The sequence below is a fragment of the Peromyscus maniculatus genome, chromosome 23 (genome assembly GCF_049852395.1).
Source record: "Peromyscus maniculatus bairdii isolate BWxNUB_F1_BW_parent chromosome 23, HU_Pman_BW_mat_3.1, whole genome shotgun sequence".
Lineage (NCBI taxonomy): Eukaryota > Metazoa > Chordata > Mammalia > Rodentia > Cricetidae > Peromyscus > Peromyscus maniculatus.
Window position 1 is genome coordinate 11,099,935 of NC_134874.1, and position 21,465 is coordinate 11,121,399.

The 21,465-nt window shown below is 48.8% G+C and overlaps 1 long non-coding RNA gene across 4 annotated transcripts; it reads right to left on the minus strand.

Moving 5' to 3' along the window:
• Positions 1-7,742: 7,742 nt before the first annotated feature.
• Positions 7,743-19,734, minus strand: LOC121825390 (uncharacterized). 4 transcript variants are annotated; one of them, XR_013047496.1, is made up of 5 exons: positions 19,074-19,734; positions 18,844-18,981; positions 14,676-14,778; positions 14,337-14,424; positions 7,743-7,983 (listed from the first exon to the last, which is right to left on the minus strand). It is a non-coding gene; the product is annotated as an uncharacterized LOC121825390 (long non-coding RNA). The 4 variants fall into 4 exon arrangements; XR_013047497.1 differs by lacking the exon at positions 14,676-14,778 and having other exon boundaries at positions 19,074-19,724; XR_013047495.1 differs by lacking the exons at positions 14,337-14,424; positions 14,676-14,778 and having other exon boundaries at positions 19,074-19,712.
• Positions 19,735-21,465: the final 1,731 nt, after the last annotated feature.

Consider the following 21,465-nt stretch of genomic DNA (forward strand, 5'->3'; position numbering starts at 1 on the left):
CTGGAAAGGAGGAGGAGGAAGAGGAGAAAAAAAAAAAGAAGAAATGTAACATTTCATTAATGTCTTGGGACACTTAAAAAAGTCGGCACTGCTGACCACCGTGGCTCACACACCCTTAATCCCAGCACCAGGGAGGCAGAGGCAAGAGCATCTCTGTGAGTCTGAGGCCAGCCTGGGCTACAGAGTGAGTTTCTGGCTAAACAGGGCTGTGTCAAAAGACCCATTCTCCAAAGGGGGGCGGTGCAGAAGATTGGGTCCTTAAGATGGCTCAGTGGAAGCTGGGCAGTGGTAGCTGTGGTGGCTGCAGCAGCTGCGGCAGCGCACGCCTTTAATCCCAGCACTTGGGAGGCAGAGAGCCAGGAGGATCTCTGTGAGTTCGAGGCCAGCCTGGTCTACAGAGTGAGTTCCAGGAAAGACTCCAAAGCTACACAGAGAAACCCTGTCTCCAAAACAAAACAAAACAAAAAAGATGGCCTTTGCTCCCGAGTATGACGACCTATGTTCAATCCCCAGGAACCACATGGTGGAAAGAGAATACCTACCACCACCACCCGCCAGACAATAAATAAAGTTTAGAGTAAAGTTAAAAGGAAGGAGAGAGGTGTAGGTAGTTACATAGAACAACCCATTTTTGCAGTGTTTTGTTTTGGGGAGGCGGGGTGCTAGGAATTGAACCTAGGGCTTTTGTGCGTGTTTGGGAAGTGCTTCATCGCAGCCCTTGTTTCTGCCATTTCTGGAACAGTGCTGGGGCCCTGCTGCAAGAGAACCAGATACCCTTTCCTGGAGTAGGCTGACTGATCGATGGATGAGTGCATGGTGCCCCACCCAGAGGCCTAATAGCTACGGGAGTCAGGAGGGCGCCATAAATAACACACTAACTACCAGTGATGCTGAGGCCAGGAATGCCCCAACGGCAGAGCTCTGCTCTCTGAATAGGCCATGAAACCGGATCCTGCCTGCCCTCTCTCCCAAGAAGGTGCCCGGGGGGGGGGGGGGGGGGGGGGGAGATCTACAACCGGGCACACTGGCAGAAGCGTGGAGATGAAAGGCCTTGGGTCAACCAGAGCCCTCAGCCCACATCCCACCGGCCACTGCACATGTGCCCCCCGACTGTCCCTGCCAGCTGCTGCCCGAGAGAGGCCCCGGGATGAAATAACTGGGCTGCGTGCAGCTTGCTGCCTCGCGGGTGGACGGTGTTGGCAGGCCTGTGAGGGAAGTTCGAAGAGCACCTGCTCCTGGGGTGTGCGCAGGCTGACCCTCTGGGGTGTGTGCACTCCCCCCCCCCCCGCCCCCCGCCCCCGCTTTCCCTGGGCCCTGAGTGATCCTTGGACGTGCCGTGGGCCCTGGCCACCGCTTTTTTTTTTTTTTTTTTTTTTTTTTTTTTTTTGCAGTAATCAGAGCAATGAAGCGCATCTGCTGTTTATGTGGGGGTGGGGCCCCAGGCAAGCCTTGCCAAGCATGAGAGCGATTCCAGAGGAAGAGGCGGCTCCGCCAGCCCGACCCTGCCAAGAGAATCTGGGAAGTACAGGCCACCTCCAAGACTCAGCTAGGGTCCCCTCTGCTCAGGGATCCTTGCCTGGCCCCAACCACCCCTCCTCTGCCTCCACCACTGGGGACGGAAGCGATTCCGCTTCTATCCTGCAAGACCTGCCTGCTGAAGAGTCAGAGGACGCTCCAGCCAGGAGAGATCATTGCTAGCCCTTACGCTATCCATTTCTTCTCTTGGACTTGAGTTTCATATAGCCCAGGCTGGTCTCAAACTCTCTGTGTAGATGAGGATGAATTAAACTCCTGATCCTCCTGCCTCCACCTCTTAAGTGCTGGGATTAGAGTTGCTGGAGATGGAGCCTCAGACCTCATCCATTCCTGGCCCTTTGATAATCCTCCCGGAATTCTGATTGCAAGCCTGGAACCATCTCCGCCTATGCACACACCTCCACACTGGTGGGAGGACCTCCAGGGATAATCTTTACTTGAGTTACTACAAAATCCATTAGTCCACGGCTCGGCATCTTCCCAGGAAAAGTGAAACGCACAACAGCAGCCATGTGTGGACATGCCAGCCTGGGTCTCCATGAGTTGGGAGAGTGAGGCAAAGAATCAAGAGTTCAAAGACAGGGGTTAGGGAAGTGCCTAATCCTGAGGACCTGAGTTCCAATCCCTAGGACTTCGGTCAAAAGTCAGGTGTGGTGGTTATCCCCATAACCCACTTCATGGGGGAGACAGGTAGAGATGGGGGGTTTCCTGGGGCTCCCTGGCCAGTCAGTCCAGCTTAAATGGTCACCTTCAGGTTCTGTGAGACCCTGTCTCAACAAATGAAGTGGTACATCAGACAGAGTCCACTACAGAAAACCACAACCAGTCAAAATGCAGGGTCGTAGAGCCTGGTCTAATCTACAAAACAGTCCTGCATCTAAGGCTCAAGGAACACTGTAGAAGAAAAGATGGGGAAAAGTAAGAACCAGAGGATCATGTCATCTGCTGTTAGGTTGTGTCTCTAATAATGTCAGAAGCTACACCCATAAGTCTCACCAACTTGATGGCTCAAATGTGAGCTAAACAAGGAGACACCAAGGGACGTGCCAAGTAGACAGAGAGAAGCCCACAGCCTTAAAGAACCACAGGCAACTAAGGAATGCTGGGAGCAGAAGAGGTAGGTAGGTTCCCCGGGGAAGAACACACCAATTGGTTGTCCAGGGCCAAATGGTCATCCCTGAAAACATACATACAAGTCACATCATAAGTACTGAGTAGGTTATATTTAGGAATGTGTGTGTGTGTGTGTGTGTATACATATATATGCATGCAATAGCAATTAGTGAAAACAGAGACTGTGAACATGAAGGAGAGTGAGGAGGAGTATATAGGAAGGTTGGGAAGGAGGAAAGACAAGGGTGAAATGTTGTGATTATATTATAATCTCAATCATTTTTTTAAGTTAAAAAAAAGAGCAAGCCTGGATGTGGTGGCACACACCTTTAATTCCAGCACTTGGGAGGGAGAGGCAGGCAGATCTCTTGAGTTTGAGGCCAGCCTGGTCTACAGAGTGAGTTCTAAGACAGCCAGGGCTACACAGAGAAACCCTGTCTCAAAAGAGGAGGAAAAGGAGGAGGAGAAGGGGAGGAGGAGGAGGAGCAATTGATGAAGACATACCAATGTCAACCTCTGACCTTCACACATGCCAAGTAAACACACATGCACACACAATTTACACAATTTTAAGACAGCCTGAGCTACATAGAGAGATCCTATCAAAAAAGAAGAGAGGAGCAGAGAGAGAAGAGGGAGAAAGGAGGGGGTCAAAAAGGGGAGAAGGAAGAAAAACAAGGGTCTGGAGGAGGAGGGGGGGAAGAAAAACGGAGCTGGAAGCATGGGAAGAGGTGCACCCTGGACAAATAAGAATTTGTTCATGAATGTTCGTAAGCAGATTTGTTGACAATAGCCAAAAACTGGAAATAACAAGTAAATGGATAAACAAAACATGTAGTAGCCACACCAAAGAGTTTGACTTGGCCATCAAAAAAACAAACAAGCGTCAACGAAGAGAAAATTCAAAAAGATGATGCTAAATCAAAGACGTCGGGCACACAGTGGGCACAGTATACAATTCCATTTACCGGAAATATCTAAGACAGGCAGATCCATACCCAAAAGCAGGCTGTGATTCCCAAGGGCTGGGGAGAGGGAGGGGGGAGGGGAGGTTTGAGGAATGATGACAGGTTTGTTGGAACTAGACAGTGATGTGGCTACATTGTTCTGAGAGTGCAGGGGATGCCACTGAGACATTCCTTCAAAACGGGCACCTCTGGGTCAGGTTCTCACCTCAATGGGAGAAGAGACTCTGGGACCTGGAACCAAGGCTCTATCCCTGGTCATACCACTCCAGAAGAAGGGTCCATTGAACCTGTTGTTGTAGACCTGTTGTCCCAGCTACCTGAGAGGCTGAGGCAGGAGGATCGCAAGTTCTAGGCCTGCCTGGGCTATAGAATGAGTTCACAATGAGATCGGACACTGTCTCAACGTCAACAGTAAATAGAATGCCGAAGATTTCTCTCTGTGGCTGGGGGCTGGCCTGGCACGTGTGGTCTCTGACTTCTATCCCCAGTTCCCCACTATGTGGGAACCTCAAAGACTTAGAGCAACATTATGCTCTTTGTTCGTGGGCAGGGCAATGAAGACCGAAGAATAAGACGTGGCCTCCAGTCACAGCTGTGGAGGCCGAGCCAATGTCTGCAGATTCCTTATCCTGTGTTGGTAGTTGGAGATATAGTCTTGCTATGCAGCTCAGGATGACTTTGAACTTAATCCTCCTGTCTCAGCCTCCAAAGTTCTGAGACTACAGGCATGTACCACCACCACATTGAGCATGACATTTTTAAGAAGGAAGCAATTACCCACATACCACTTAGTCTATTGTTGAAAGCTGGGTAGGGTGATTGTATGTGTTCCCAGCGTATCTTTAGTTCAAACAGCTATGAGCATAAAAATCAGTGCTCTCCGTGACTCCAACTATAAGGATCATGTCTCACAGGAACCTCCGAAGTGACATAAGACAAAGGTTTGGAAGGAAAGCGCTGTGCAGGGGATTCGCCTAGTTGGGAGAAAGATGAGAAGGAACACGGGGCAGAGAAGTATTAAAATATATCTATATAGGGCTATGTGGGGCCAGGAATAGTAACACATGCCTTTAATCCCAGCACTAGAGAGGCAGAGGCACGTAGATCTCTGAGTTCAAGGACAGCCTCATCTGCATAGTAAATTCCAGGATAGCTGGGGCTATGTAGAGAGACCCTGTCTCAAAAGTGTGTGTGTGTGTGTGTGTGTGTGTGTGTGTGTGTGTGTGTGTGTTTTGCAGGCACGTGGTTCAGCAGATAAAGGCACTTGTCACCAAACCTGAGTTCCACCCCTAGACCAACATGGTGGAAGGGGACAACTGATTCAATTGATTCCTCTAACATTCACATGGGCACTGTGACAAACACACACACAAACATACATACACACACACACACACACACACACACACACACTGTAAACAAATAAATTGATGTAAAAAGTTAAAATAGTAAAAATATAAAACTTGTCACTAACATTTGGGTTGGTTTGTTTGCTTGGTTTTTTTTTTTTGTTTTTTGTTTTTTTGTTTTTTTTTTTTTAAGAAAAAGGGGGGGAAACACAAAAAGAGGGTTTTATCGCACCTTCTTGGTGAAGAAAATTCAAGCCAGCCACCCTTAAAATAGATGTTTGTTTTCCTCTGAAGTGAGTCGGTTTCGGGAAAGATGTTAAGTGAATAATCCCGCAGGTGGGGTAATCATGGAAAAGGAAGCCAAGAAGGAACGTGACAACGTGAGGTTCTTGCCGAATGGCAGCTGGGACATTCAACAGTCTCATGACAAGCAGGCGGCTCCCCCTCTCCTATCATGGCTATTTAGGGGTCTAGCCTAAAACACGCCAGCCGCGTTTGGCAGAGGGACAGGTGGAGCCTTCTGAGGCCGGGTCCCCCGAGGGAACACGGAGGTTGCTGTCTCCAACACAAATGGGAAATGAGATGCAAAGGCTTTGAAATCTCAGGCCTGCTGATTTCCCAGCATCCTCTGCGGTCTGTACGGAGTCCGCCCCCCACGCCTACCCCCAAACCTAGATGCCTGACTGGGAAAAGACTCTGAAGAAGGGTGTAGCTGTGACCTCATACTGTCCACATTTAAACCATGTCCCCAAAACACTCCGTAATGGAAGCACAGTGGCATAGTCTTATGTTGGTGGAATTTGAGGCCGTGTGACAGGTGTCTGGGGGGAGAGACATTTCTGGGAGCCAAGGACCAGGCAACATCTTCCAAGCACACCCCCAGGCAGCTGCCCAGTCCCTCATTTGGACAAGCATGCAGTTTTTATCTGAGCAAATTCATTTCAGGGGCAGACGAGTTCAGCCCCACAGAGCTGGCTAATAGCCCCCAGGATCTCCAAAAGCCATACTGCCACACACTCCCCCCCACCCCACGTTCAAACGCCCACTGCATCAGCCAGAAGACTGAGTCTAGAACCAGGCAGCTGCGGTGGAATCCAGCCATCATGCTTCCTGGCTGTGGTGCCGAGGGTATGCCTCAGAACCTCTCTGGGCTTCACTCAAGCCCCTTCTCTTCAGTAAGTGAAAAGCTCCAACCTGAGAGGGTTCTCTTTGGGAATGGACATGACACACAGTCGGTGGTGCTTAACAGGCTGAAGAAAAGGCTATTTATTTTTTTCTTTATTTTATTTTATTTATTTATTTTTGGAGCTGAGGATCGAACCCAGGGCCTTGCACTTGTTAGGCAAGCACTTGCTATTTATTTTTTAAACTATTATTTTATGGGTTTTTAAAGGTTATGTATTCTTATTTTATGTGGATGAGTGTTTTGCCTGCATGTACGTCTGTGCTCCGGTTGAGTGCAGTGCCCAAGGGGGGCCAAAAGAGGGCGTCCGATCCCCTGGAACTGGAATCACAGATGATTGTGAGCCATTGTATGGGGTGCCGGGAATCAAAAGCAGGTCCTCTGGAAGGAAGAGCAGTTGGAACCTATCCTCCCATCTCTCATTGTGTTGGGCTGTGTGCAAAAGATAACACACTGCATTAAAACATTGCTTGCTGGGAGTGTTCATGCTTGTCTGCAATCCCAGTTCTCGGCCGGGTGGCGGCGGCGGCGGCGGCGGCGGCGGCGGCGGCGGCGGCGGCGCACGCCTTTAATCCCAGCACTGGGGAGGCAGAGCCAGGCAGATCTCTGTGAGTTTGAGGCCAGCCTGAGCTACAGAGCAAGATCTAGGACAAGCACTAAAACTACAGAAAAGCCCTGTCTAATATACTGGGATATATATCCCAGTTCTCAAGAGATAGAAGCAGGACAATTGTGAGTTTGATCTTAACTTTGCCTACAAACCGTGATTCTAACTGCTAAGGCACCTCTCCAGACTTGCCAAGCACATTTTCATCTTATTATTGGACTAATGTTGGTATTCCTTATGATTAAAATTGTTTGTTTGTTTGTTTGTTTGTTTATGTCATGTCTTATGTGGCCCAGGCTGGTCTTGAGCTCACTTGGGACTGAGACAGGAGGATTATGAGTTCAAGGCCAACAGAGGCTAAATATTGAGACTCTCTGTCTTAAAATTTCAGAGTCATCAGGCTGGAGAGATGGCTCAGTGGATAAAGGAACCTGACACCAAACAACCTGCATTGGGTCTCCAGGACCTACACGATGTGAAGAGAGAATCAACTCCCTCAAGTTGTACTCTGACCTCCACATGCATGCCATAGTGAATGCATGCACGACAGTGTACACACACACACACACACACACACACACACACACACACACATTTTCTTCCCCATGTGTGCCCCCACTCTACCCACACACACAATGCACACAAAATATCTCTTCATGCCTCCTGTGAAGGCAGTTAATAAAGAACCCAAGCAAGGAGTGAGAAGGAGGAAGAGGAAGAGGAAGGCTTTGCAGTCCGCTGTCACACAGCCAGCACACCATGAATTAAATTAATCTGGTGGGTTTGTGGTCTCTTTGTTGGTCTCATTTCCTCTTTGGGACTCAACAGGGACACCAGGGAGAATCTCAGGGTACCTGCCAAGCAGGCCTCTTCAGCTGACAAAACATATTAACGCCAGGGAGCAGGGGAAACCCCCCCAACACCACCCCCCACCCCTACACACACACACACACACACACACACACACACACACACACACACACACGTAATCAAAACTCGATTTTATTTACAGCTGACCCTCCAGGGCCTCAGCCATGGAAAACAGATCGTCCTGCGGCTCTGCTTCCCTCCGTCTTCTCCTGGGTCTCTACCCCCTCCCCAGGGTTGGGTTGGGGTTTGCCATGTCATAACATCATGTCTGTTTATCTGAAATATTTCCACTTGCAACGCATGTTTGTTCAAGCGGCTGACATGTTGATATAGGTCCTGACAGCTGAGTGACTCCAACTGAAATAAAATACAAAGTAAACACATTTGCATAGCGTTTATACACAGGCCTGGGTCTGCGGGGGGAGAGGAAATCCGTGGATTGAAATCAGGGGTGCTTATTTCCCATCGTCCCCCACATGCCGGGTCCCTCCTGAATGTTTACTCTTTGATTTAGCATTGCCCAGCTCTCCACTCCAGGGGTGCCTCAGGGGTTAAAGGACCGGATCATCTGTGGGCTACTAGCAACTTTTTTTTTTCTAGTTTCTTCTTCATCTCCTCCCTTCTTCAGCTGGAACCATTTCATAGTCTGAGGAACTCTGGGGGACATCTACGAGAACTAGAAACTCTAAAACAAGTTTTTTGGGGTTTGGGGTTTTTTTTTTTTTTTCTTTTTAAAACCTGGTTGTGTAGCAGTGTTGTAATGTATACCTACAATCTCAATGCTGAGAAGACAGGGAGAGGAGGGTCTCAGGTTCAAGTCCTGCCTGGGCTGCATAGCAAGACCCTGTTGCCAAGCACACAGAAAGGACCCATGTGTTCCGTGGCCCCCGAGGAAAAGGAAGAAGTTGGATTGAAGTTGACCTCTCTGGCTTTGGGCTTCTCTCGCTGGGGCCACTGTCCTTAATCTCGGATATTTGGAAAGACCACAGTTTGGGTGGTTCTGGTTTTGAGTCAGTGTGTCTCCAGGAATGTGCCACTGAACCTGGCAAGAACGCACTTGGGACTCAGGAGATGGGTTAGCTCACCCTGACCTTACCTCTCAGTTCTTCTCTGCCCTGAGGAACTCATCTCCATCCATCTCCACACTCCACACTCCTCTCCCCTCCTTTCCTTTCATTTTCCCTTCCCTTCCCTCTCCTCTCCACCCCTCCCTCCCTCCCTTCCTCCCCTTCTTTCTCTCTTGCTCACTCTTTCTTTTTCTCTCTTCCTTTTTTTTTTAAACCAGCATCCAATATAGCCTCAATTCATTATGCAACCACAGATGCCCTTCAACTTCTGATCCCCCTGCCTCCAACGCTCAAGTGTTGGGACTGCAGACATGTCTCACCACACCCATCATCTCTATTTCATAAGAAAATGATAATAAAGACGTTTCAGAAAATGCAGGGATAGCCAGCACCTCACCCTACCCCCTCCATTCTACCCAGGGCAGACATGGCTAATCGAGTGACAATGTTTTCCCCCTAAGTCTCAGAATCCTATCAACACAGCCATCTCATGACTGAGAATATCACACATTGGTTGGGGTTTATGCTCAAGAAAGTCCCTGTTGGGGCCGGAGAGATGACTGAGCAGTTAAGAGCACTGGCTGCTCTTCCAGAGGACCAGGGTTTCATTCTCAGCACCCACATGGGAGCTCACAAATCATCTGTGACTCCAGTTCCAGGAGATCTGACACCGGAGTCTGACCTTTGTGAGCATTACATACATGCATGTGGTAAATGCAAGAAAAAAACGTCCATACATGTAAAACAAAAGGAAGGGAGGGAGGGAGAGAGGGAAGGAGGGAGGGAGGGGGAGAGGGAGGGAGGGAGGAAGGGGGGAGAGGGGAAAGGAGAGGGAAGGGAAGGGAAAAGGAAAGGAGAGGAGAGGAGGAGGAGAGGAGAGGAGAGGAGAGGAGAGGAGAGGAGAGGAGAGGAGAGGAGAGGAGAGGAGAGGAGAGGAGAGGAGAAAACACATATTTACAACCCCTCATTAATGCCATTGGTACCTGGAGCAGTGAGACCCAAGTTTCCTGGCCAATGCTACTGGTCTGTGGACCACACTTGGAATAGCCAGATATAAAACTCCAGGGAAGCATCTCCCATGCAGAAGCAGTCAGCCTCTGAGATGCCCATCTGGCTTTCCTTTTGTCAAAACGGCCCAAAACCAATGCCAACTGGGCCTGACTCATCTGCTCGCCACATGGGCACAGTTCAAAAGCATCATTTCCATAGCATGTAAGCAAGTGAGCATCCGAGCATTTGCCTAGGGAAACCCAAACGCCATGAGAGGGTCACAAAATAAATCCAGGCAAATGCATTTGCATACAGTTGCCAGGCCTTTGCCAGGGCCCACACTGCCCCTCCGGGTGAGTCAGGCCACAGTTATATCTTGTCTATGGATTTTGCTGCTGCCTTATTTGGTTGGTTGGTTTTGCTGGTTTGTTTGTTTGTTTGTTTGTTTGTTTGTTTGTTTCTTCCTGAGACAAGGTCTCTATGTTGCCATGGCTGTCCTGGAACTCACTCTATAGACCAGGCTGGCCTTGAACTCAGAGATCCACCTGCCTCTGCCTCCTTTGTAATGGGATTAAAGGTGTGTACCACCATGCCCCGGTATTCAGTCATTTTTTAACAGATCAGGATATAAAAGCTTGGAGAAGGAAGGTGACCCAAAGCCATACCACCTGTAAGTGGCAAAGGTTTACATCCAAATGGGGCTTCAAAGCTGGGACTAGAGAGATAGCTCAGCAGTTAAGAGAGCTAGCTACTCTTTCAGAGGACTTGAGTTCAATTCCCAACACCCACATGGTGGCTCTTAACTGTCTGTAACTCTAGCTACTAGGGATCTGATGCCCTCTGCTGGCCTTCTCTGGCACTGCACACACATGGTGCCCGTACATACACACAGATGAACACTCATATACATAAAAATAAATAATACACACAGGGCGGGGGGGGGGGGGGGGCAATCTGACACTAGATGCAAACAAGGCTTCCACCTTCACCTCACACTGCAGCCTCTGAAGCTGCACAGCTATGCATCTCTACTATGGTGCTTTTCTTTTCTTTTAAGTCTTATTACATTTCATTTATTTTGTATGGAGCAGGGGTGTGTCCACCGATCAGTGCGTGGGGGGGAGCCAAGGACAACTTGCAGGAGTCAGTCTTCAAATGCCAGCACATGAGTCCCAGGGACAGAACTCATCAGGCTTGGTGGCCGGTGCCTTTATGACCTGAGCCATCTAACCCACTTTCGACATCCTTGTTATTTTTCAGACACCCAGTCCGTGAGCTTTAGCTACAGTGGGCCTCGGTCCTAGTAACCTTACTGAACCAAGAGCCTGGAAGGTGGTGATGTATGTTGGGCCTTCAGAGCTCACGAGGCTGAGGCTGATTGGTGGGTTGGATGGAGGTCAGTCTGGACTGTACTGAGACAATGTCTCGAACACAATGGTGATGGTAATAATTAATGGCTAAAAAAGAATTGAGGCATCAAATCTCAGGGTCCCCTCTCTCCAGGCAGCCCCCACTCTGCCTCCAACCAGTTTTCACGCTGGGTCTCCACGTGTGGATTTGTTGGCAAGAGGCGGCCCTCGTTATTAAATCCTCTATATTTTACCAGATGAGCAGTGGAAACACGGGTCTGAAGAGAAGGCAGGCAGGCAGGCTTTACCCGTTGCCAGCCAATGATTCAGCAGCGGTTTTGAGACAAGAACTGGGGAGTTCTGGCTTTCACCACTCTTGATCTGTGGTGAAGGCTCAGGCCCCATGAGGACACCACCCTCCATGCTACAGGCACAACTTGGCCAGCTCATGGCTCAGCCAGGACTACCCTTCCCACCCCACAACTGCGCAGGCTCGCCCATCCCCCAGCCGCGACGACGGCCGGCCGCAGAGTAAAAATCGGGCACCTTTTCCTGCATCCAGCACCCAAGCTTCAAGGCCAGTTGGGCACAGGGAGCGGCCTGTCCCTCTCTGAACTGACCTTCTGAAATGCCCTTTTCCCCTGAGCGAGGGGGGGGGGGGGTGCTGGCAGAGCAGGCCGCGCAGGGGTTAGGCCTTGATAACCCGAGATCAAAGCGGCCTGTCAGAGGTGTCAACTGAGAGGCAGCCAAGACAAGCGACACAGCTTTATCTCCCCGCTGGCTGGCGGGGAAGCACCATGGTTCCCGGAAACTATTTCTGGACAGGCAGGAGAGAGAGAGAGCCTGTGGCAGAGGCTGCTGTCCGTGCCAAGCCACGCCAAATGGACCCAGGGACTCTGTGCACCATACAAGGGTCCTTATCTTTCTCCTCACTCTCTCCTCTTTCATCCTTAAATTCTTATTTTCCCAGCTGCCTGTGCCATACACAGTAAAAATCCGTGAGATGGTTCCGTGGGTAAAGGGGCTTGGCCTGAGCTGGATCTCCTGGACCCAAGTACCTCAGCAATGTGTCTGTCCTCTGGCCGCATGCATGCACACAAATATAAATAAATGAATGTAATTAAAAACTAAAAACAGCCAGGCATGGTGGCGCACGCCTTTAAGCCCAGCACTCTGGAAGCAGAGGCAGGTGGATCTCTGAGTTCAAGACCAGCCTGGTCTACAGAGCTAGTTCCAGGACAGCCAGAGCTGTTACACAGAGAAACCCTGTCTCAGCAAAACAAACAAACAACAAAAATTAAAATAAATGAGTTCTTCTTCTCATCCCTGTAATATGGAGAGGGGTAGTTCCAGACGTGTCTGCAGGTATGTAGAGGTCAGAGGCAATTTCTCAGGGGCTTTTTGAGACAGGTCTTTCTCCCCAGCCTGCAACTCGCCCACTAGGCTAGGCTAGCCCCAGGAATCCACCCACCTGTCCCCAAGGCCCCAGAAAAGGATTGCAGCACATGATAACCTTTTATGTGGTTCGGGAGATAGAACTCAGCATCGCTCTTGGTAGCATAACCAACACTTCCCTAGCCATCCCCCCAGCCCCTGTTTTTCTGGAGGGGTGGGTTGAAATGGGGTTTCTTGTGGCCCAGGCTAGCCTCCTGGCCCACCATTATAGCCAAGGCTGATCCTTCTGCCTCCACCTCCCAAGCCCTGGATTACAGGACTGCACCACCACACTCAACTACTCTCTACAGGTCTGATAGACAAAGGATGACACCACATCGCCTATGTCCCTGACCACACACCTGTCTGTTCATTTGTTAGTCTTTCCATTCTCAGGTTCTTACAGTGTCTCTTCATACACACACACACACACACACACACACACACACACACACACACACACGAATGCACACACTGTCACGTGCATGCATGTATACTCACACACACCTGCTGCTTGTGCACACATAGACTCATGCACACTCACACACTCACACTTGCACCTGTCTGGGTTACAACCTCGAAGTTCTGAAAGGAAGAGCCAATCCAGGCGCCGATGCCGATTACATCTGTCTCCCACCTACTTTCAGCTCCTCCCGCTCCAGGGCCCTTTCCCCAGCAATGCCTGGGACAGAGGTTTGTTTTTCCCCTGAGGTGTGGACCCTTTCATTTGCAGCTGGAAGAAACAGCCACTGGTCTCTTCCAGCTGTGCCCCCAGCTGGACAGTTTCAAACACATCCACCGTTACCATAGTTCTTTCCCAAGCAAAGAAAGGCTTGATGTTGAGTGTTGGGGCCTTGATCCCCAACACTCAAAAGGTAGAAAGGCCACAGGATCAGAAGTCAAAGTCACCCTTGGCTACCAGGGACCATGTAGCCAAACAAAACAAGACAAAATCAGGGTCTGCAGAGATGACTCTCTAGTTAGGAGCATGTATTACACTTACAGAGGACCCAACTTCAATTCCCAGCACTCACGTGGCAGTTACAACCATCTGTAACTCCAGGGCTCTCACACCCTCTGCTGGCCTCCATGGGCACTGCATGCACTTGGTGCACATACACTCAGGCACACACACATAAAATACATATCTTTTTTTTTTTTTTTTTTTTAAGAAAAACCTGTTCAAGTCAGGTGTGGTGGCATACTCCTTTAGCCTCAGCATTCAGGAGGCAGAGGCAGGAGGATCTCTGTGAGTTTGAGGCCATCCTGATCTAAATAAGAAGTTCTAAGATAGCCATGACTGCATAGAGACCCCCTGCCTCCAAAAATACATACATACATACATAAGTAAATGAAATAAAAACCTGTTCAAGATCCCTTAACTTTGAAACATTTTTTAAACAGTTTCATGTAGTTCAGGCTGACCTCAAATTCACTGCATAGCCCATGCTAAACCTCAAACTCATTCTGTAGCTCAGGCTGACCTCAAACTCACTATGTAGCTCAGGCTGGCCTTGAACTCCTTCCTAATCCACCTGTTGCCTCTTCCCTGGTGCCAGCATTGCAGGATTAGCTACAGCATCAAGGTTTTTTTTTCTCTCTCTCTCTTTGCTTTTTCCTTTCTTGTAGTACTAAAGATTGCATCTCAAGCCTTAAACTTTGCAAACTAGGTCCTCTACCACTGAGCTATATCCTCAGCAAGGAAATGAGCATTTTCATGCCCCTGCTGTATGCACTCAGCTGTCCAGTGCATTCTTGGGAGCCTAGAAATCCTGCACAGGTCCTGGCTGATCATAAATACTGAATTCCTGGCAAATATTTTTCTCGCTCTTAACCTCCATGGTAGTACTATGAGATGGATATACCTTACCTTTCAGATGAGGAAAAACAAAGATCAGAGGGTTCAATGATGCTCTACTACTCCATTCTGCCAATCAATTGACAAGCAAGGAGGCTGGCTAGAAAAAAAAAAAATAACTGGATAGTACCCTATGTCTTTTTCCACAGAATAATGCAAAATCTGGTTTCACAAACACAGGTGTTTTTCTAAGCTTCTTTCAGGCCCATTAAATCAAAATCCTGAGCATTGGTTATGAGAGTCAGATGGACCTGTGAGGCCCAGACACTCACCCAGGTTCTGGGTGAAAAGCCACTTGCAGGAGGGGAAGGGTAGAGACCCTGCATTGTGGACACACTGAGGATCAGTTACCTTGTTGAGAAAGAGTTTCTCAAAGCTGCTATAGGAAAGCAAATTGCAGAGCAAGTGGTGGTGGTACATGCCAATGATCCCAGTGCTCAGGAGGTAGGAGGACCTGAGGATAGAAGTCTGGGATTACCCTAGGTATATAATAAGTTCAAAGGCCACCCTGGGATGCAGGAGACTGACAAAAAAACCCAGATAGATAGATAGATAGATAGATAGATAGATAGATAGATAGATAAATAGATAGATAGATAGATAGGATCAACAGTGATGGTTAGATGGTAGATAGAAAGATAGATAGATAGATAGATAGATAGATAGATAGATAGATAGATAGAAAGAAAGAAAGAAAGAAAGAAAGAAAGAAAGAAAGAAAGAAAGAAAGAAAGAAAGAAAGAAAGAAAGAAAGAAAATTTCCTCCCTAATTAGGAGGGCCAGGATCAGTATCTAAAGGGGAAGTTGAGGTGACATAGAGGGAAAGAAAATGATGAAGATAAATGCAAGTGCCCACGACTTTGATCTTGCTGGAGTGTGATGACATCACTCTGCAGTTGAGTGCATCTGGGTCCTGCACACCTGGCTTTGAAGCCAGACTCCATTTCTTGCTATACTTGGGGGTAAGGGGTGGGTTGCTAGGGATGGAACCCTGATCTTGTTCATCCTGGGTAGGCACTTTACCCCTGAGCCACACCCCCAGCCCCTCTCCCGTCCTCATCTTTCCTCATCATTTCATTTGCTTTTTCTTTTCTTGTATCAATTCAATAAACAGCATCCATGCAAAGGAGAGGAGACAAAGATCCATGAACTTTATCCCTGGAACTGAGAGTGGCCAGAAGCCAAGGTCACCGAAAATACACAAAAGGCTTGAAAGGGGGAAAACGCGGCCAAAATTGAAATTTTCTCAGTCCTGTCAAGGAGTCTCTTTCGACCCCGCTGGCAGATTTGCAGAGCACATCTGTCAAAAGCTATACTAGGGGCCCATGAGAGGGCTCAGAGGATGAAAGAGCTTGCCACCAAGATGGACGACCTGAGTTCGAGCCCTGAGACCTCTATGGTGGAAAGACAGAACTGATTCCCACAGACTGTCCTCTGACGCCCACATGTGCAGTGGCACATGCAAACCCACAGACATGCTTGTACACCAGCGCACACACACACACACACACACACACACACACACACACACACACACACACACGGATAAATAAATGTCCTCTTTAACAATTTGAGCAGTCAGTACTACATGTCCACGCAAAGAAATAGATGGAGCATCACCATCTCAGCAGCCCTGTGGGTGCTGTCCATCCACTTTGATCCGGCTCTTTCCTCTTTTTCATTCACCATGCGAGGCATCGTGCTGTGTGAGGTTTACCTCGGCAGTCCCCTTTTGTCCTCCCTTCTCCCGGGAGGACTTGGTCAGATCTCGGTGGGCGTGAACCCAGAAAGCCCAGTATAAATCCTTCCATGGACCTCCACAGGCCCCAGAAGGCAGCAGAGACTATTGATCAGGGCCTGCAAGAACCGGATATGGTAACACACATCTGTAATCCCAGGAGTTCAAGGCCACCCTTGGCTACATAGAGATTTTTGAGGCACCACAGGATATCATATTCAGGAAGGGAAGAGGAAGGGAGGGAAGGGCAGGGGAGGGAAGGCCTATTGATCAAGTTCCAATCTGAGATTCTAACCTGATGCTGATGTCCCTTGCAGAACTCATTTCTCCTCCTTTGACAATGGCCAGTGACAAGGGTCCCTGATCACCCAGGCAAAGTGATGCCATCATTTCATGCCAGGAGCAGTGTGTGATTCAACTGACATTAGCCAGCAATTGGGGGGGAAAAAAAAAGGAGCGATCCCTTCCTTGGGCTTCGAGGGCCTGGCTTGTTGTCCCAGGCTACAGAGACTTTGTCCTCAGAGAGCTGACTCTTGGAGATTCCCCCCAACATCAATGGCACCCTGGATTCCTAGCAGAGTGGATGGATGGGACTCCTCCACGCTGCCTTGCAGATCTCAGTCACAAACTTCAAGGTGGGTCTCTCCATCCTGCCTTCCTGAGCAGTTAAATGCCAACCTCCAAAAGACGAGAGAGGACACAGCCTGGAGGTATGAGTGGCACACCCATTGTCTCCAAGACATGTCTGAGACTAAAGTGATGTCTTCAGAAGTGGAACCTGAAAGCTTCCTGGAGCCTTGTGGATCAACCAGAAGGACCTCCAAAGGATGACATTTGTTTGCCCGTGTGTGTGTGTGTGTGTGTGTGTGTGTGTGTGTGTGTGTGTGTGTATGTCACAGATTCAAGGATGGCTGTCCAAGGAGCCCCAGAGAAGGGTCCTTCCCATCACTTTAAAGGCATGAAGGATTGAACTCAGGTACCCATCCTATTTTCTGAGCCCAGAGCAATTTAACCCCCCTTGGAAAGAGCTGACAGAGAAAGAGAGGCTGGCCAGATCTGGATGTTTATTACCCTGAGAGCACATGGGAAGCAAGGAAGGGTCTGGGGCCATAGAGTAGGGATCTAATCTGCCTTTCACAACACCACACAAGTTAAACCCAGCACTGCACACACGCCTATAATCTCAGTGTTCCAGGGCCTGAAGTGAGAGGGCTGTGATGTGAGTTCAAGGCTGGCATAGACAACATAGTGAATGTCAGGACCCTGTCTCAAAAAAACAAAACACAGGACCCAGGCACAAGAGTGCATGCCTCTGGTTCCTTCACTGGAGACTGAGGCAGGAGAACCACCACAAGTTTGAGGTAAAAGGTGAAAGTTTAGCCTATGCTAATACAACAAGTTCCAGGCTAGCCAGGGCTATATAGCAAGGCCCTGTCTCAGAAAGCATAGATGGATGGATGGATGGATGATGGATGAATAGATGGTTGATAGCTAGATAGATAGATAATAGGTAGATGGATAGATAGATAGATAGATAGATAGATAGATAGATAGATAGATAGATAGATAGATAGACAGACACTCAGGCTATAGGGGTGGGATGGAGGAAGCAAGAACGGAAGCCACAGACAGGCACAAGGGTAGCCTAGGCTACATGAGACACTGTCTAAAAACAAAAAGAGGTGGCCTGAGCCAAGCACTGAGCAGAGAACGGAGTAAGTTACCTGACAACTAGCAATGGAAACCTGCATCGTGCAAAGTAATGGAGAGTGGGTCCCCAGAGCTGAGCCCAAACTCCTCCCCACCCCCCCTGAGTCTTCGAGCACAGGGCCTGGGCAGGTCCTTCTGCTGTTTAACTGCCCTCATAGGCCTCTTTCAATTCGACCACCGCCCCCCAGTTCATCGAGCTCTGGGAGAGAGCGGCTCCCTAACCCTAAGCCAGAAAGATCACAAGCTGAAACTCCAAGCAAGGTGTGGGTGTGGCGGCACCTGCCTCTAATTCCAACACTTGGGAGGCTGAGGCGGGAGGACTGCTGTGAGTTCAAGGCAAGCCTGGGCTACACAGCAAGGAATTCTAATTCTGTCCGAGCTGCAGAGCAAGACTCCATCTCAAAAGCGAAGCATTAAGAAGCCTGGTGTAGTGATTCGCGACTGTAATCCCAATGTCCGAGAGGTGGAGAGAGGGGAATCAAGAATTGAAGGCCAGCATCGACTACTTAGCAATTTGGATGGAGTCCAGCCCAGGCCATGAAAGTGCAAAGCCCAGTTTTTACAGCCCATACTTGACGGTGGCAACATCATCTGGCTGAAAACAATCAGGCCGTAAATTGAGCAACCTTAAGCCAGACTGTGTGTTCGAAACCAGTCGTCGCTATGACTAGAAATTTCCGTCAGGCCTCACCTGACTGTGGTCCTCCTGGGGTCACAAGCTCCTTAGCACGGCTAATCTCCAATCTGGAGTTTCCAGTTGAAGGCCGCTCCTAGGAGAAGTCCTGTCACACCCTAGGAGACACCTTTGCAGACAGAGCAGGGTTCCAAGGTACCTTATTTGCCAATAAGAAGCAGCGGAGATTGGACCAAAATGTGAAATATGCAAGCACTTGGAATCAAATGGCTTAACAATCGTGTTTTTCCTGAAGCTTGTGTCAGTTTATCTCCAGGGGAAGGGAGTTTTCTAAGTTCTAAAGATGGTGATAATGCACACAAAGCCCTTAATGCAGAAAGCCAAACACCCCACCTCGTCTTTATCTCCTTCTGGAACAATCACAACCCAGAGTCTACCTGGTTTATTATTGCAGCCGAACGGAAGGCAGGGCCCGGGGGGTGTGGCTGGGTGGTAGAGCACTTGCCCGGCTTGCATGCAAATCTTGGGTTCTATCGCTTTGCGTCTTGTCTCGTCCACAGAGAACTAGTACTCCGCTGTAATAAAGCAAAGAAAGCCTAGGTAAAAGTTTTATCTTGACTGACTCTTCGACGCGTTACCTTGAAATAGAGCGAAAACATGGGGCCACCTCTGATTCCATTTCCACCCAGGTTTTAGACGAGGCAAAGCTAACAGACAGGGTGGACAGACAGACTGCTGTGGTTGCTTGGGGGCAGGAGGAAGGGAGGCGAGAATGTTATCTCTCCTGATAAGGGCTCTAGCTACAGCCGCTGTGTGCACTTGTCAATATTTAGAGAATGGTGCCCTTAAGCTTTAGGGGTTTCACTGTGTGTAAATTTTCGCTCAAAAACAAGCAAACCTTGAACTCTAGCTAGTGATGTGCATTGCTGAAGTGCTGGGGAATGAGGAAGCTGGTACTCCGAACTGACTGAGATGCAGGAAAACCCTCCTATGAACCGATGTATGGGTGATTAAAGCCACATACAACCGACAAAGAATGTGAGGAATCTACATCGTGGGCCAATGAGTGGCCACGGCACAGTTTGGTTTTTTTTTATTATTATAACATTTGTTGATTGATTGGGGAGGTGGCGTGTGCCACTGGCACACATGGAGAGATCAGAGGGCAACCTGCTAGAGTTGGTCTTCTTCTACCCTGTGGGTCCTGGGGATCAAAGTCAGGACATCAGGCTTGGGCACCTTTTACCCACTGAGCCATCTGGCTGACCCATAATTTATCTATATACATACATACATACACACACACACACACACACACACACACATTTTTTTAACTCATTCACTTTGTTTCTTGATAATGTATCCATGTATATAATGGATAATGGTTACGTATATAATTCTAGATTCTGGCCACAGTCACCTTCCCACACTTTAACACTCCCCCACTCTTGTGGTTCTGTCTGTGTGGCCACAGGTTTGGCACTATTCCTTGGAGGCCAAGTGCGTTCACCTGTGGGTCCTCAGCTGAAGACTGACTGCTTCCACCAGTCACCTCCAGTTATGCAGGGAGGCAAGGCTCTCCAATCCACAACTGATGAGTAACAAGCCCGGTCTTGCCCAGGCAACACTTTTTCAATTTTTTTGTCCAAGATTTGTTTATTTTTATTGTATGTGTGTGAGCATGTTATCTGCATGTGTATGTTTGAGCACTACACATGTGCCTGGTGCCCTCAGAGGCCAGAGAAGAACATCGGATCCCTTGGCACTGGAGTTACAGACAGTTGTGAGCCGCCACGTGGGTACTACGAATCGAACCCGTGTCCCCCATGAAGAGCACAAAGTGCTCTCCAGCCCCTTCAGTTTTGTTATTGGTTTGGTTTTTCTTTTTTTTTTTTTTTTGGTTTTTCGAGACAGGGTTTCTCTGCGTAGCTTTGCGCCTTTCCTGGAGCTCACTTGGTAGCCCAGGCTGGCCTCGAACTCACAGAGATCCGCCTGGCTCTGCCTCCCGAGTGCTGGGATTAAAGGCGTGCGCCACCACCGCCCGGCTGGTTTGGTTTTTCAAGACAGGGTTTCTCTGTGTAGTCCTGGCTGTCCTGGAACTCACTCTGTAGACCAGGCTGGCCTGGAACTCACAGAGATCCGCCTGCCTCTGCCTCCAAGTGCTAGGATTAAAGGTGTGCACCACCACCGCCTGGCCACATATTTTTTATTGTGAGACAGGATCTCTAAGTTGTCTAAGTCGGCCTTGAACTCACTGTATAGCCTTGACAGACCTTCCATTTTTTGATTCTCCTGCCCTCAGCTGGGGATTCCCCTTTTATTTGGATACAAAGCTGCAGTTCTTAGACCAACTACAGAAACTCTACAAGTTCTGGGTCCACCCACCCCCAAGTCTCTGTCCTCCTTTCAATGTATTCTTCCATTACCCTTTCAGCCAAGTGCTCCCATTGGACCTCTTAAAACATTTGGGACAGGGCTCAGCAGGTAAGAGCACTGGCTGCTCTTCCAGAGGACCGGGGTTCAATTCCCAGCAACCACATGGCAGCTCACAAGTGTCTGTAACTCCAATTCCATGGCAAAACACCAATGCATGCATGCACATGAACACACACACACACACACACACACACACACACACACACACACAGCACAGCACATTTGAACCTCAGGGCCTTTGCACACGCTGTTCCCTTCTCTTAAGACACTAATTCCCACAGCCTTAGCCCTGTTATCTTCAGGCCTTCGCTCCAAAATTGTTTCTTTGTAAACACCAGGTCCTCTGTCATCACACTCACACACACACACACCTCTTTCCCTTGGGTACAATATGTCACTCCTTCTTACCAAGACAAGAAACTTTGTTTCTCCCAGTATACCTACACTTAGGATGGTCTCTGGAAGACAAGAGCATCCATAAGCTTGATCAGTTGATCAATTGATCAATATGGGAATAAATGAGCAAGTAGCAACAGCTCATGTTTTTAATTTATATACATTTATATGTATAGATATAGTGTGTGTGTGTGTGTGTGTGTGTGTGTGTGTGTGTGTGTGTGTGT